We start from the raw sequence: 13369 nt of genomic DNA, 5'->3' as shown, positions 1-13369 counted from the left end.
CAAATAGTACAACAATTATAGTCCAAAAATCCCTCAAGTCTAATGAAATATTCACAAAAAGGCTCATTGCTATATTGAGGAAATGATAGACATGCCATTTTTTTTTTCACAAAACAAACAAAAATCAAATAAAAGTAAAAATATACACAAAGACCTAGACTCAAGCAATCAAAAACACTCAAACAAAGACACCGTTCCCCGGCAACGGCGCCATTTTGACGAGGGCAAAACTAGGTCGTTATCTAATATTCCCTCGGTCAAACTAAATTTATAAACACTTAACAAACCTAAATACGGGTATAGAGGCAAGTCAAGGGTCGAACCCAAAGGAACGGTAATGTTCAAGCACTTTCAATTATGCGCCTAAGCTAGATCGAAGACGAAAGTAAGAGAGAATACTAACAACTAACAAAACAAGTAACCAAGGAAATAAAACACTAGGAACGGGGATCAACAAGTAATCATGTCAATTGCAACAACTTGGGAAGAGCATGCCAATCAAAGGTTGTGAGGACTAAGCGATAAGAGCAATCAATAGGAATCAAAGAGCTATCTCCTAATTGTTAAGCTAGGGTTCACTATGAATAACAAACTAAGAGAATCACAATCAAAACCAATCGATAATTGCAATTCCTAAATCAATTGTTCATGTCATTAGCAATTACAATGCAATCTAGCATAATTCTCAAGGCCAAATTGAATTACACACATGCAAACCTTCACTAATCACTTTAATCTCAACAATTAATCAACACAATTCCAAAATTAATCACAATTAATCAATCATACAAGTTTCACCCAATTCCTAGCCAACAACTACTCAAACAACATCATCAAATCAACTATCAACTATAGAGAACAAGAATCAACAAAATATCAAGACCAATTACTCTAATCAAACATCAAATATCAAAATCAAAACAAACAAACATCAAATTAAACAAAGCAATTGAATGAGATAGAGTTTAGAAATTCTCATTGATAATTAAGAATATCTCCAACACAATTGTCACACTTGCATCTTCAATCTCTCAATCACCATTGAAATTCCTCACTTTCTCTCTCTAAAACTACTCCTAATCTAGCCTAATCTAGAGAGAGAAGCTCTCAACCTAAGAGAGAGAAAACTATTCTAAAACTAAAGAATTACATGAATGAAGAATAAAGGAAACCAAAAACTATATAAACAAAAGGAGAAAAGAAGCTTAAAATCGTAAAAGACCCAGAAACCCGCGCCCGCGGAGAAATCGGCCGCGCCCACGGAGGGGAATGGACACCCCGATAGCCGCGCCCGCGGCCCAAGCCTGCGCCCGCGGGGCCAAGGCCCGCGCCCTCGGGGAGCCCTCAGGACAACCGCGGGTGCTGACTGCCCAAATACGGCAGTTTTGGAGCTGCAGCAACCCCGCGTCTGCGGGTACTGTAGCCCGCGCCCGCGGCAGTTTTCCAGGGCCAACTTCAGAAGGCTGTAACTTCCGATCTAAGAATCGTATGAAGGCGTGCGACCTATCATTGGAAAGCTCTTCAAGTCTAGTTTCCAACCAACTTGAATCACCCTAATCCGATCTGTAGAACTTGAGATATGACTAAAACAATGCACAAAGGTCCTATTTGATACTTTGCAATCCTTCGTTTTCCTTTGTTTCAAACTCAAATTCAAATTCGAAAAGTGCATATTGATCCTAGTGGGTGCTATTTTCAATTCCCATGCATATAGCCCGCGACGTACCTACAAAAATAGACAAAGAAACGGAGAAGCAAGAGAAATAACCGAGAAATGAATAAAATGATAAGAAAGCCATTAAAAGCATGAATTTCTCTAAACTAACACAAAAACACGCGAATTGAGCATTATTCTCTAAAAACACGACATAAACGACTACAAAGGAGCATAAAAATATAAAGAAAACATAGCCTAAAGGTGCCATAAATGGCACGGATCAAAAAACACCTTCCACCAGCATCACCATAAAATCAGCTTGGTAATAATCCCGAAATCAGCATGCCAGGACAGAACAATAGCATACATGCAATACAAACCAGGACAAAGGATCGTAGCCATGAACCATCAACCAGCATCACAAACATAAGGGCTCAAGCAAAGCAGAAAAGCATCAGATGCCGAGGAAAAGAAAGGTCACCAACTACCACAAAAGAAGAGGCATACAAAGAAGTCCAGACAGAAGCAAACAAGGTAGTAATAAGAGAAGCACCCACCATACAAACCAGGCCATCAACTAGCACCTCATGCTAGGAGACAACACTAAAAAACGGGCCTCAACCCACTACACACCAAGCAAGCTAACAAGACCTAGACTTAACCATGACAACCAACCTCCAAAAGAGAGAAACTATCCACCATCAATAGACATAATCATAATATCACAGCTAAATAACAACCCAGAAACCAGCCTGCTAGGACAACAGCACGGCAAGCATACAATACAAAACAGGATAAAGGATCGCTACCATAAACCATCACCCAAAAACACTAATCACTAGGAAGCCTAAGCTGAAAAAAGTAACATAATACATCTAGACAGTAGTTACAACCAAAAAAACAATTCCCATTTTAACAAAGATAGCAAAAGGGAGGCAAGCAAGAAATATTCAACCTTCCTTTTACAATTGAAGAACATCAGGAAAAACCTCAACATCTACGAGTCTACAATTCAGGGGAGCTGCCACAAACACCATAGCAACATCCCAACAAACCAAGGGAGTTGCCACCAACCTAAGCAGCAACCCGCAAGCACCAGACCCCGGAGAACGAAGAACCCAGAAAAGAACACCAAACAGGGGGAGAAACCAGAGCAAAGACGACCGGCAAACCACCCGTTGACCACATTAAAGCGCACCCTGAACCAACAAAACTAGCTCCGACACGAGCAAAAGGGATCAAAAAGAAACCCAGCCACCAGCGAACTAAAACAAAACCGCCAACATTCATTGAACAAAACCCTAGAAAATAGAGGGTTTGATTTGGAAAATCAAAGCCCCAAAAACCCGAAACAGCCCAACGAAGAAAAATCGACGCTTTCAATTCCGGCTGCTAGGCAAAAGAATAGGCCTGAAACACCACCCAGCAGCCGATTCAACCAAAACAGCCGCTGGAACAACAAAACTCAGACCCTTCTTCAATCTTGAGCGAGGAACCCAGAAAATCGAAGAAGGGATCCGATTAGACTCGCAACACCTTCCAGCCGCCGATTCGCCCAACACAACCACCGGAACACCGAACCCTTCTTCAATCTTGAGCAAAGGTCGAAGAACAAACCGAGTTCCAACAACCCTTAGGGTTTGAATTTTGGGGAAATGAAGAACAAGAAACCTGCTTCCCGATCTAACCCTTTGAAGAACGAATCCGATGAAGGTAACCACCGAATCCTTCTCTAAAGGGTTAGAGAGAAGCAAGAGTTTCTCTCTCTAGAAACAAAACCCTTTGAAATGAGTACTTTAGTTATTGCTAAATGAATACCCTTTTTGTTACGGTGAAAATGCAGATGTTGAGTATTTTAATAAAGTTGCATTACAACCTTCATTTACTCGTATCCCCCGAAATACCCTAAGACGTAATACACAAACTTCTTATTATAAGTATAGGAGTGGTTTGTTGAATTATTTCGTACTTATGATGGTCGTGTTAGGCTTACAAGTGATACATGGACTTCTAGTATGGGCGAACCTTTTCTTTACATTACTGCTCCTTAGGTGAATGATGATTAGTTTATTTAAAATTGTATACTATGTTTTGAAGCTATGGAAGAAAGACATACCAGTTTTAACATCAAAGTTCGTATTTTGGATTGTTTAAAAGAATTCCACTTGAATAATAAAGTTTTTCCTTTGTCTCTTGATAATGCACATGCAAACACAAAGTGTATTGGCTATTTGAAAAATGACTCCGACTTGCATTTGTTGTTGGGTGGTAGTCTCTTGCATGTTAGATGTTGTGCTCATATTTTGAATTTGTCTGTCCAAGAGGGTCTTGCTGAGTTGCAACCATTGCTAAACCCAATTAGAAAAATTGTAAAATGGATTAGGATAACTAAAACAGTTAGCAGAAAGTACATAGCTATGTGTAAAGAGAGAGATCTTAATAAAAGACAATGGTCTATTGATACTCCTACCCGTTGGAATTTTACTTTCAATTTGTTGAATGATGCTATAAAGTATCGTGATATTTGACCCAACTTTACAATGAGACTCGTGTTGATCCTACTGAATTAATAACCGAAAGTTAATGGACTAATGCTTCTTTTGTTTATGATGTTTTTAGTGTAGGTAGAAGAGTGTTAGATGAAAAAAGATCTCGCTTAACTCCGAAAAGCATTCAAATTAGTGTTTGTAAGAAAGATTGGGATCAAGCTGAACAAAGAACTCAAGGTTTAAAGCAAGACGAAGACGATGAAGATGATCCTATGATGATATTGGAGTCGCCAATGAATGATGCAGCTTCCGGGGATGATGATGCACAAATATGGGTAAGCTAGAAAAGTCTTAATCAGGTACGCTAATTAAGAACTACGTTGGCTTTGATTCTTTCGGGATACGACGTAGGCAACTTATTTTTCGCAAATTAGAATTTAATTGCAAAATTAAAATTTAATTTTCTAAACATAGGTCCAAGACCCCCCTCCCCCAAATTCCAAAATAAGTACAATATAAGAACTATGTTGGCTTTGATTCCTTATTTTGTGATATAAGGATACGTAGGCATCTTAATTAAGAGCAAGCCATCAAATTGTTAATTTTGTAAAAATTAAAACACCGTCTAACCCACGAACACACTCGACCCTAACACACTAACCTAACTCAACCCAAACCCACCTAACCCACCCTTCGACCCACCCTAACCCACTAACCTACCTCGACCCACCCTTTGACCCACCCTAACCCACGAACCCAGCTGGACCCACCCACGACCCATCTAACCCACGAACCCAGCTCGACCCACCCACGACCCGTCTAACCCACGTACCTAACCCTGGTGTGTCCAACTTCTCCGACCCAACCCACGACCCCGCCCACCCTACCTTACGTATGTCGTGTCGTGTGTCACGAAACCCCAACCCGCGATCCACCTAACCCTTACCCAGCTCGCACGACTCGCACGGTGGACACCTCTATCTGGACCATAAGAAAACATCCTCAAGCATAAGTATTAATATTCCTTAGACATATATCATAATTGACATGGTAGTTCTCTTGCAAATACAAATAGTTTATCTCACTAACTTTTATATGCTCAATCTTCAGGTTGAGATGTCAAAGATGTAGTCACATAGATAAAAGTTTGATAATAATTAAAATATTCAAAATATAAAATTTGTAGGGCTATAAATACGTTGCATATAAGTTCTTCGGGAACTTTTCTTACATGATATTAAATCGATGTCATCAACAATTTAATCACAATTGTAAGCCCACTGAAATATAAATATCTCTTTGAAAGTTCACATCATTGTTGTAAATACGCCATACTATATTTTGGACGAACATTCACACATACCACAATAATTATATAGAAATTAGTGCATGCAGTAAGAGATATAGAAATCATGATAAGATATTGAACAAAATATACAATGAGTAATGCATCTAACAACTTCCTACACATGCAATAAGTATCCATTAACCTGTGACTCACATATGCACATGAACATAAGACTCATAAAAATGTAAGACAGTGTACAGTGTGGATTTAAAAATCGATATTTCATTAGACTTCTGGTCCATGATAAACTTTTGATCATTATATTATTATTATGTCGACATCAAAATGGACATATATTTCAGATCCCTTATTCACTGTCCATTCTATCATGCATATACATATTATTCATCGGTTCCATTGTGTACCGGTATCATAAAATTCCTTTAATGTACATTTCGCATGCTATTTTACTATGATATCTGAATACATTTCTTATTAGTACCATCATAACTTTCTTACATCACAGACCATCTATTGTAATAATTCAAATATCTATAACGCCTATCAAGGGGTTTTCTCACACTAAGGTATTAATATACTATTATTATACTTTAAAAGTATCAACTGTACTATCTTGCCATATATCACATATTTATATTGGAACCAATCATACAAACTACACTTCAGGTGTAGTTATTTAATGGAAAATTGGCAAGATCTATCTTAATGTATGCACATAATATCATTATCACTATAATCAAAATATATCTATTTATGCCTCTAGATGGGTCATAACGATATACAAAAGAAATCATAGATGTGCAACATATGTTGATACAAAAGTTTGCATATAACTTTACAAAGTATCGTTAGAGGGATTAAATAATTATAATTTTATAATTTGGCCAACTTACTTCAATTATCTCCCCCTAAGTTGGTAAAATATCTCAAATATTGGGGCAATTCTTCCCCAAATAGAATATAATTTCATGTGCAACAAATTTCATCTCGTAGGATAATAATATATATTCAACAAATTTCTATCTCTTCTAGATATCAATATTAATAGAGGGGTAATGAATTGTGCAGTTGTCTAATTTCTCATTCTATTTCTTATGTGCTGACATACAATAGCCCCAATCAAGAGAATTGTTATACAAATATAAAATTTCTTGTAACTTCAGTAGGTGTCGATCTTTGGGATCACTAGAAATATTAATAGTATGATACTAGTTACTTAAAATTTCTACATTTAACTTGTACGTGGTGAGCTTCTGGTCACCTAGCCAATATTTTTCAACATATAAATTATTCTATTGAACCAGTTATACAGAAAAACCAATTGCATTATCTCTTGAACTTTTCTTTTAACACAAACTTGACAAGGGGTACGTAAAACTAGGTCGTCATCTAATTCTCCCTTAGTCTAACTAAATTTATAAACACTTAACAAACCTTATACAAGTATGCGGTAAGTTAAGGGTCGAACCCAAAGGAATGAATATGAACTATGCTATAGTCTAATGTTAAGCTAAATCGAAGAATATGAATGGTTGAGTTTGGTAACTAGAATAACAAAAATCAAGACATATCAAAGAATTTAATCAATATGATAAACACTAGGGATATAGGTTCCACATGCAAGCTCAACAATTATGCTAATTGATAGATCACTCAATTGATGCAAACATTGCAAGGGACAAACAATAGTTGCAATCAAAGTAATTCAAAGGTTATCTCCTATAAACCAAGCTAGGGTTCACTATGAATGGCTAACAAGGAGAATCACAATCAAATTCAATCAATTAAAGCAATTCTCAAATCAAGGGTTCATGTCATTGAAATTTGCAATGCAATCCAAATTAATCTTAGAGGTTGATCACTCCTAGTCTAATTAATCACATGCACAACTATGTCAACCAATTTAATTGCAACAATTCAATCAATCAATGATCATCAACTAGCAAAAATCATCAATCAAGCATGCTTCCCCTTCTCCCTATTAACTAATCTACTCACTAATCATGGTGAAGTTGAAAGACAAAACAAATTCAACCACAATCATATTAACAATCATATTCAATTCAAGCTAAATAAAAGGAAAATCAATCAATCAACAAATTCTCAAAACTAAATCAAAATCAAAACCAAACATTCAAGCATTAAAGAAAATTGCAATTGAAGTAAATTCAAAGGAAAGAAATCTCACAAACTTTCATTGATATGAAGAAGAAATCCAAACTTGATTGAAGAAGCAATGTTGAAATACACATCAAATCCAAGAATTACAATCTCTACTTTATCTCTAACTTCTCTCTAGTTTCTCTCTCTAAAAACTAAGCTAATGTAATATTATCTAAAAGTTAGCCTTCAAGAGGATTTACAAGAGTATTTATAGACAAAGAAGAAAAACTGATCGGCCGCGCCCTCTCCAAGAATATCCCGCGGGTGCGGAGAAATGGGTACGGAACCCATAACTAACTCTGCGGGCAATCTGGGTAAGACCCGCGCCCGCAGCGAAGATACCTGCGCCCGCGGCTAAGGGCGCGGCAGATGCCCTGTTCCAGGAGAAGACAGGGGGGCCGCGGTCTCTCTAACTGGAGCAGTCTCTCTAGATTCTCCGCGCCAGCGGCTAGACCGCGGTTAGGGCGCGGAGAGTTCTTGGCCAAAATCACCAAGTTGATGCATTTTACCCGTGCCCACAGTAAAGAGTAGATGCAGAGTGCCCTCTCCGAGCCCTCTCCAAGCCCTCTCCAAGGGGCTTGAAACACCTTTGATTAGCCCTTTTTGCACTTTTTGATTCCTTTGCGAAGCTAAGTCCTTAAGCACCTACAAAAGAAACCAAAGAGAGAAAATAGAAGAGAAAAAGAGCAATATAAAAGAGAAACACGAAGAAAACCACATGAAGGAAAGTAAAATACGAAGAAAGAAGAAATGGAGAAACTAAAGGAGAAATGACCAAAATAATACAAGAAAAGCATGAAAAATAAGGTGAAAATATCCTAAAACACTACCCTATGAGTGCCATAAATGACACTCATCAAAACTATTAAAAATCACACTCCAAATATAGCTCAATCTCAATGCTATGTCTTTTCATTCAATTTATTTCATATATTTAACATGAGAAAGTGTCAGGACATTAATTATTTCTTTCATATCAAATAAAACTTTAGGTTTTCATGATGGGAATTTATTGAACCTCGGATGGCCTATCGAATCACTTTTCCTTTAGTATTTAAATTATGGTCAATTTTATTATATTGGTGATCACCTTATTAGAGGTACTTTATGCATGTCCCTGATTCTGATGTGATATAAGTACACCAATGTATTTCTTTCTACAATTGGCAAGATAATTAACTAGTACTCATACTCTACTGGAGCATTGATTGTAATCTTGATACATGCTAACCTTGTTGGACAACATTTTATACTTTTTTGGAGTACTTTATATAATCATATTACATTTTAATGTATTATGAATGATCTCTTCAGGAGATATCACTTTCTCAAATTTGTCATTGTCAATTAATGCTTCTTTCCTCTTCCAAGGATTCTTATCGTTGTAATCCTTTGGATTACCACTTTTCAAGTGTGTTTGTTCAGTAGCAACTAATCTTGTTCGTCTAGGACATCAACTTAATATATACATTATATAGCTAGTATATAGGTAATGGCATTTATTCATATCCATCTTCAGGATGGTATTATTCTAAATATTAGATTATCATGTGGCCACCTCTATTAAATAAATTATGAAAAAATTGACATTTGCTTCCAGCGAAAACACCCTGTGTCACATTTGCTACCTGTTAAAAAAAAAAATTATTTTGCTACCACACAAATCCCTAAAATATATATTTCAATACCAAATGATGAGCTAATAAGTCTCGCATGACATATATAGGAACACATTAGTTTTGTGAACGGAGAATAATCTAGTCAACATACCTTTAAAACTATTAGATATTTCTAGATTATTCTAGAAGGTTTCTAACCCATTATAAATTTAAGGAACTTCACGTTCATATCCACCTTTGGAACCCCCGTCCGATTCTAGCAATTCAGAAGTTTCTTCATAACCTAAATTAGAGATGACGAATCCGCCTCCACAGCTACCTCGCAAGCTCAGCAATTATTCGCAGCCGTCGCTGACAGATTTTCTACACCTTACTCCTACTCCAGCCCTTAATGGAGTGTAATTCGAGATCAAGCCCTAATTTATCACGATGATAGAAAGGAAAAAAATTCACTGGAGCTAAGGGTGAAGATCCTAATCTTCACAATGCAGATTTTTGTCAATATTGCAATACCATCAGGCAAATTGGGGTTACCCAGGACCAAATCAGGGAGATTCTCTTTCCCTATTCTTTATATGGAAAAGCTAAATTGTGGTTTAATGGTTTCAATAGAATTTCACTTGGTATTAGTGACTAGGAGACACTTGCTTTGAATTTTTATAACAAATATTACCCTGCAGAGAGAACAACTTTGCAATTCAGAACTTTGCCCAAGAGCCAGACGAAACATTATATAAGGCTTGGGAAAGATTCAAGGATGTGCAGAGAGAGTGTCCTCACCATAATTTAGCATAGTGGCAGTAAATTCAAGCCTTTTACAATGGGCTTGGGAATTCATCTAGATCAATTCTAGATTCTGCAGCCAATGGGAGGTTTATGAATCTTAATGTGGAAAATGTAAGTCAAGTTATCGAAGATATAACAATTCATAATTCCCAATACGGGAATCCTAGAGGGTTTGCTAATAAAGGAAAACATAGTGTTCATTCTGTATCCTTTTTTGCAGGCTCAATTACCATCTATTTACCAAAAACTAGATAATCTTACTGTTGTTCCTAATTCTGTAGCTAATGTTTCTGCTGTCAATAATACTAATGACGCTTTTTGTAAAATTTTTGGAATTGTAGGACATTAGGAGCAAGATTGTAGGAGTTCTATGAAGCAAGTTAATGCCTTTCAAACCTATAGGCAAAATAACCCATACTCCAACACTTATAATCCTGGCCTCTAAAACCATCCATATCTTTCGTACCGGAGCACTAATGTACAAAATCCTCCACCTCCATAACAACCACAACAACAACCACCACCACAGCAGAAATATCACTATCCCAAGTCTGGCAAGAAAACCCAATCACAAACTCCCCCACCTACATACCTTGCCTTGATAGATATTAGAGGGATACTAGCAAGTTTGCAAAAGCACATGGAGAGTAGAGATGCTCAAATTGATTCAATTATTGCGCATAATAAAATTGTTGATAATCAGATTGCGCAACTTTCCTCTACTCTAAGAAATCACCAGTAGGGAGTATTACCATCGCAGCCAGTACAACTCACATAATCATGCTATTACAATTACTCTGAGGAGTAGTTCACATTATGACGGGCCTTTTATGACCAAAGAGGATGAACCTGTTGCTAATCCTGATTCCCTTGTACCAAATGCTATTATTACTAACCCTGCAGGGCTCCAGGTTAAAACTAACTCTTCTAATGTTTCTTCGTAGGATAAACCTCAGGAGAAAGGTGGAGATGTGAAAGGCCCTACTATCCAACTACAATTCCCTAATAGACATCTAAAGAATAAGTTGGATAAGCAATTTTGTAAGTTCCTAAAGGTCGTAAAAAAATCTACAGGTAACAGTTCCTTTCATATATTTAATAACTCAGGTTCCTGCATATGCTAAATTCATGTAAGACATTCTAACTAGGAAAAGAGCCTATAATAAAGTTGAGACTATAGATTTCACTGAAGAATGTAGTGCTTTATTGATAAAGGATCCCAATAGATTTTCTATACCTTGTCATATAGAAAATGTTTTTATTGATAAAGCTTTATGTAATTTAGGTACCATTGTCAGTGTAATGCCATCGTCTGTGTTTTCAAAGCTTAATATGAGTGATTTAAAGGTTACTAATATTTTTCTACAAATGGTAGATTGTTATGTTAAATACCCCTTAGGTATTTTAGAAGATGTTCATTTTAAAGTTGATAAATTTTTTATCCCTGTTGATTTTGTTGTTTTAGACATGGCTGAGGACATGCAAATTCCTAATATTCAAGGAAGACCCTTCCTTCATACTGCAGGTGCAATTATAGATGTGAAAAATGGCAAATTAACTCTCTCTGTTAGGGATGATAACATTACATTTAATCTAGGGAGAGTTATGAAAGGACCTTTGCCAGAAGAGAAGTGTTATAGTATTGATGTCATTGATTTTATTTGCAATGACAGCATACTGTAGACACCCATTTACGTCTTCCTAAAACCAAACCCGGTGATGAATAACTTTCGCGTCGAATCATAATCGAATAAAGTGAAAGTGTGGAAAGTCTAGTGTTGCGGATAATTTTTAATTCTTTTCTTTCTCTCTGTTTTTGAAAACCTATTTTAAGAAAATAGCCAATCAAGTTTGGTTTGGTCCATGACAAGGGTCCAATAATGGTATAGTTGGATGGGGCTTGAAAAGAGATTTCCAACGATATATTATAAGCCCTATTCCGATGAATAATGAGGAAGTTATGGCCAAATTACTAAACTGGGCCCGATTTGATCCTTATTTGCGGCCCAATGATTTAGAGGAGGGCCTAATATTGATTTATCATTCCTAATGCAATTAGAATTGATGATAGTCTTCTAGATTCTTCTCGAAGGTTTTTTTCATTCCTAATTCAATTAGCATTGATAAATTGACTTTGGTTGCCTTTTTGGAGTTTTAATCAGAATAAAAGAGTGTTTTTAAGGAAAATACGATTTTTCCCTTCTGTACGGCTAAATTTTATCAAAACTAAGAAAACGCGTGAAAATAATTACTAGCGCCTAACGAAAGGGATTAGCGCCTGGCGCTAATGCTTGGCGCTAGCCTTAGCGCATGGCGCTAATGTCCAGCATCTGGCACTAACCTGTTTTATTCTCGTCGAAACTCTGATTTGTTTTTCTATTCGTCCGGCTGATTTTCTCTATAAATGGCCTCCTAAAACCTCCGTTTTGAATCATCAATTTCCATCAACTCTCTAGGTTTCTAATTCTCTCTAAGCTAAAGCTTATTCTCTCTTTCTTTTAGCTTTTCTCTTCAAAATTCCGCATTCACAAGATCTAGAAACTCTTAGCCAAGTTCGAAGTTGCCTTCGCCCTAGACGTGAAAGGTTTTAATTTCTGAGGGTTTGGTCCCAAATCTCTCTTTCAATTATTTAATTTAATTGTTTGATTTATATTTTCCTTAAAGTTACTAACGTGTGTATTTTGTTATTAGAAAGAGATACGAGGCATCCAAGTAAGCGTTTTAATTGTTTTCATTGTTATTATGATATAGAAATCATGTTAAGAATGTTATTTTGAATTCCTAGTATCATGTTAGGATGCTTTTCTTAGTATGATATTTAAGGTGATTTGCTTATATCAATTATGATTCCTGTGATGCTTCCTATTTTCTTTCTTAATATCATGTTAGTTTCATGTTAGGGTTAAAGCTTGATTTTCATTGTTAAGTGACATGCTAGGGTTTGTTATTAATCTTGTTAATATCATGCCTAGGATCTTGCTATTAATATTATTCTTTAACATGATTATTTTATTATGATTATGATTATTAATTTTATTATTATTATTATTATTATGTTGCTTTATATTTATTGTTATTGCTTGATCACACCTTTTATGCATGTTTAAAGGGAATTGGTACTTGTAATCACGCTTAATAAGATAATTAATAAACTTGTTTAGGGATAATTCGATTATAATTCATGTGATCGCCAATAATTGTTTTATTTGTGCATTAATATTCAACCAACATAGATAAATTGGTTTAGGGTAAACCTATTGATTGCATGTTAGTCAGAAAGCGCACATGAGTACGATCAGAATAAAGTAGAGGCCTATTATTAGGGCAGGTTCAATCTCTTTTAGGT

Source organism: Chenopodium album, chromosome 9, assembly GCF_948465745.1.
Source record: "Chenopodium album chromosome 9, dcCheAlbu1.1, whole genome shotgun sequence".
NCBI classification, from domain to species: Eukaryota; Viridiplantae; Streptophyta; class Magnoliopsida; order Caryophyllales; family Amaranthaceae; genus Chenopodium; species Chenopodium album.
The sequence above is the reverse complement of the archived record's forward strand: the minus strand, read 5'-3'. Positions refer to the sequence as shown.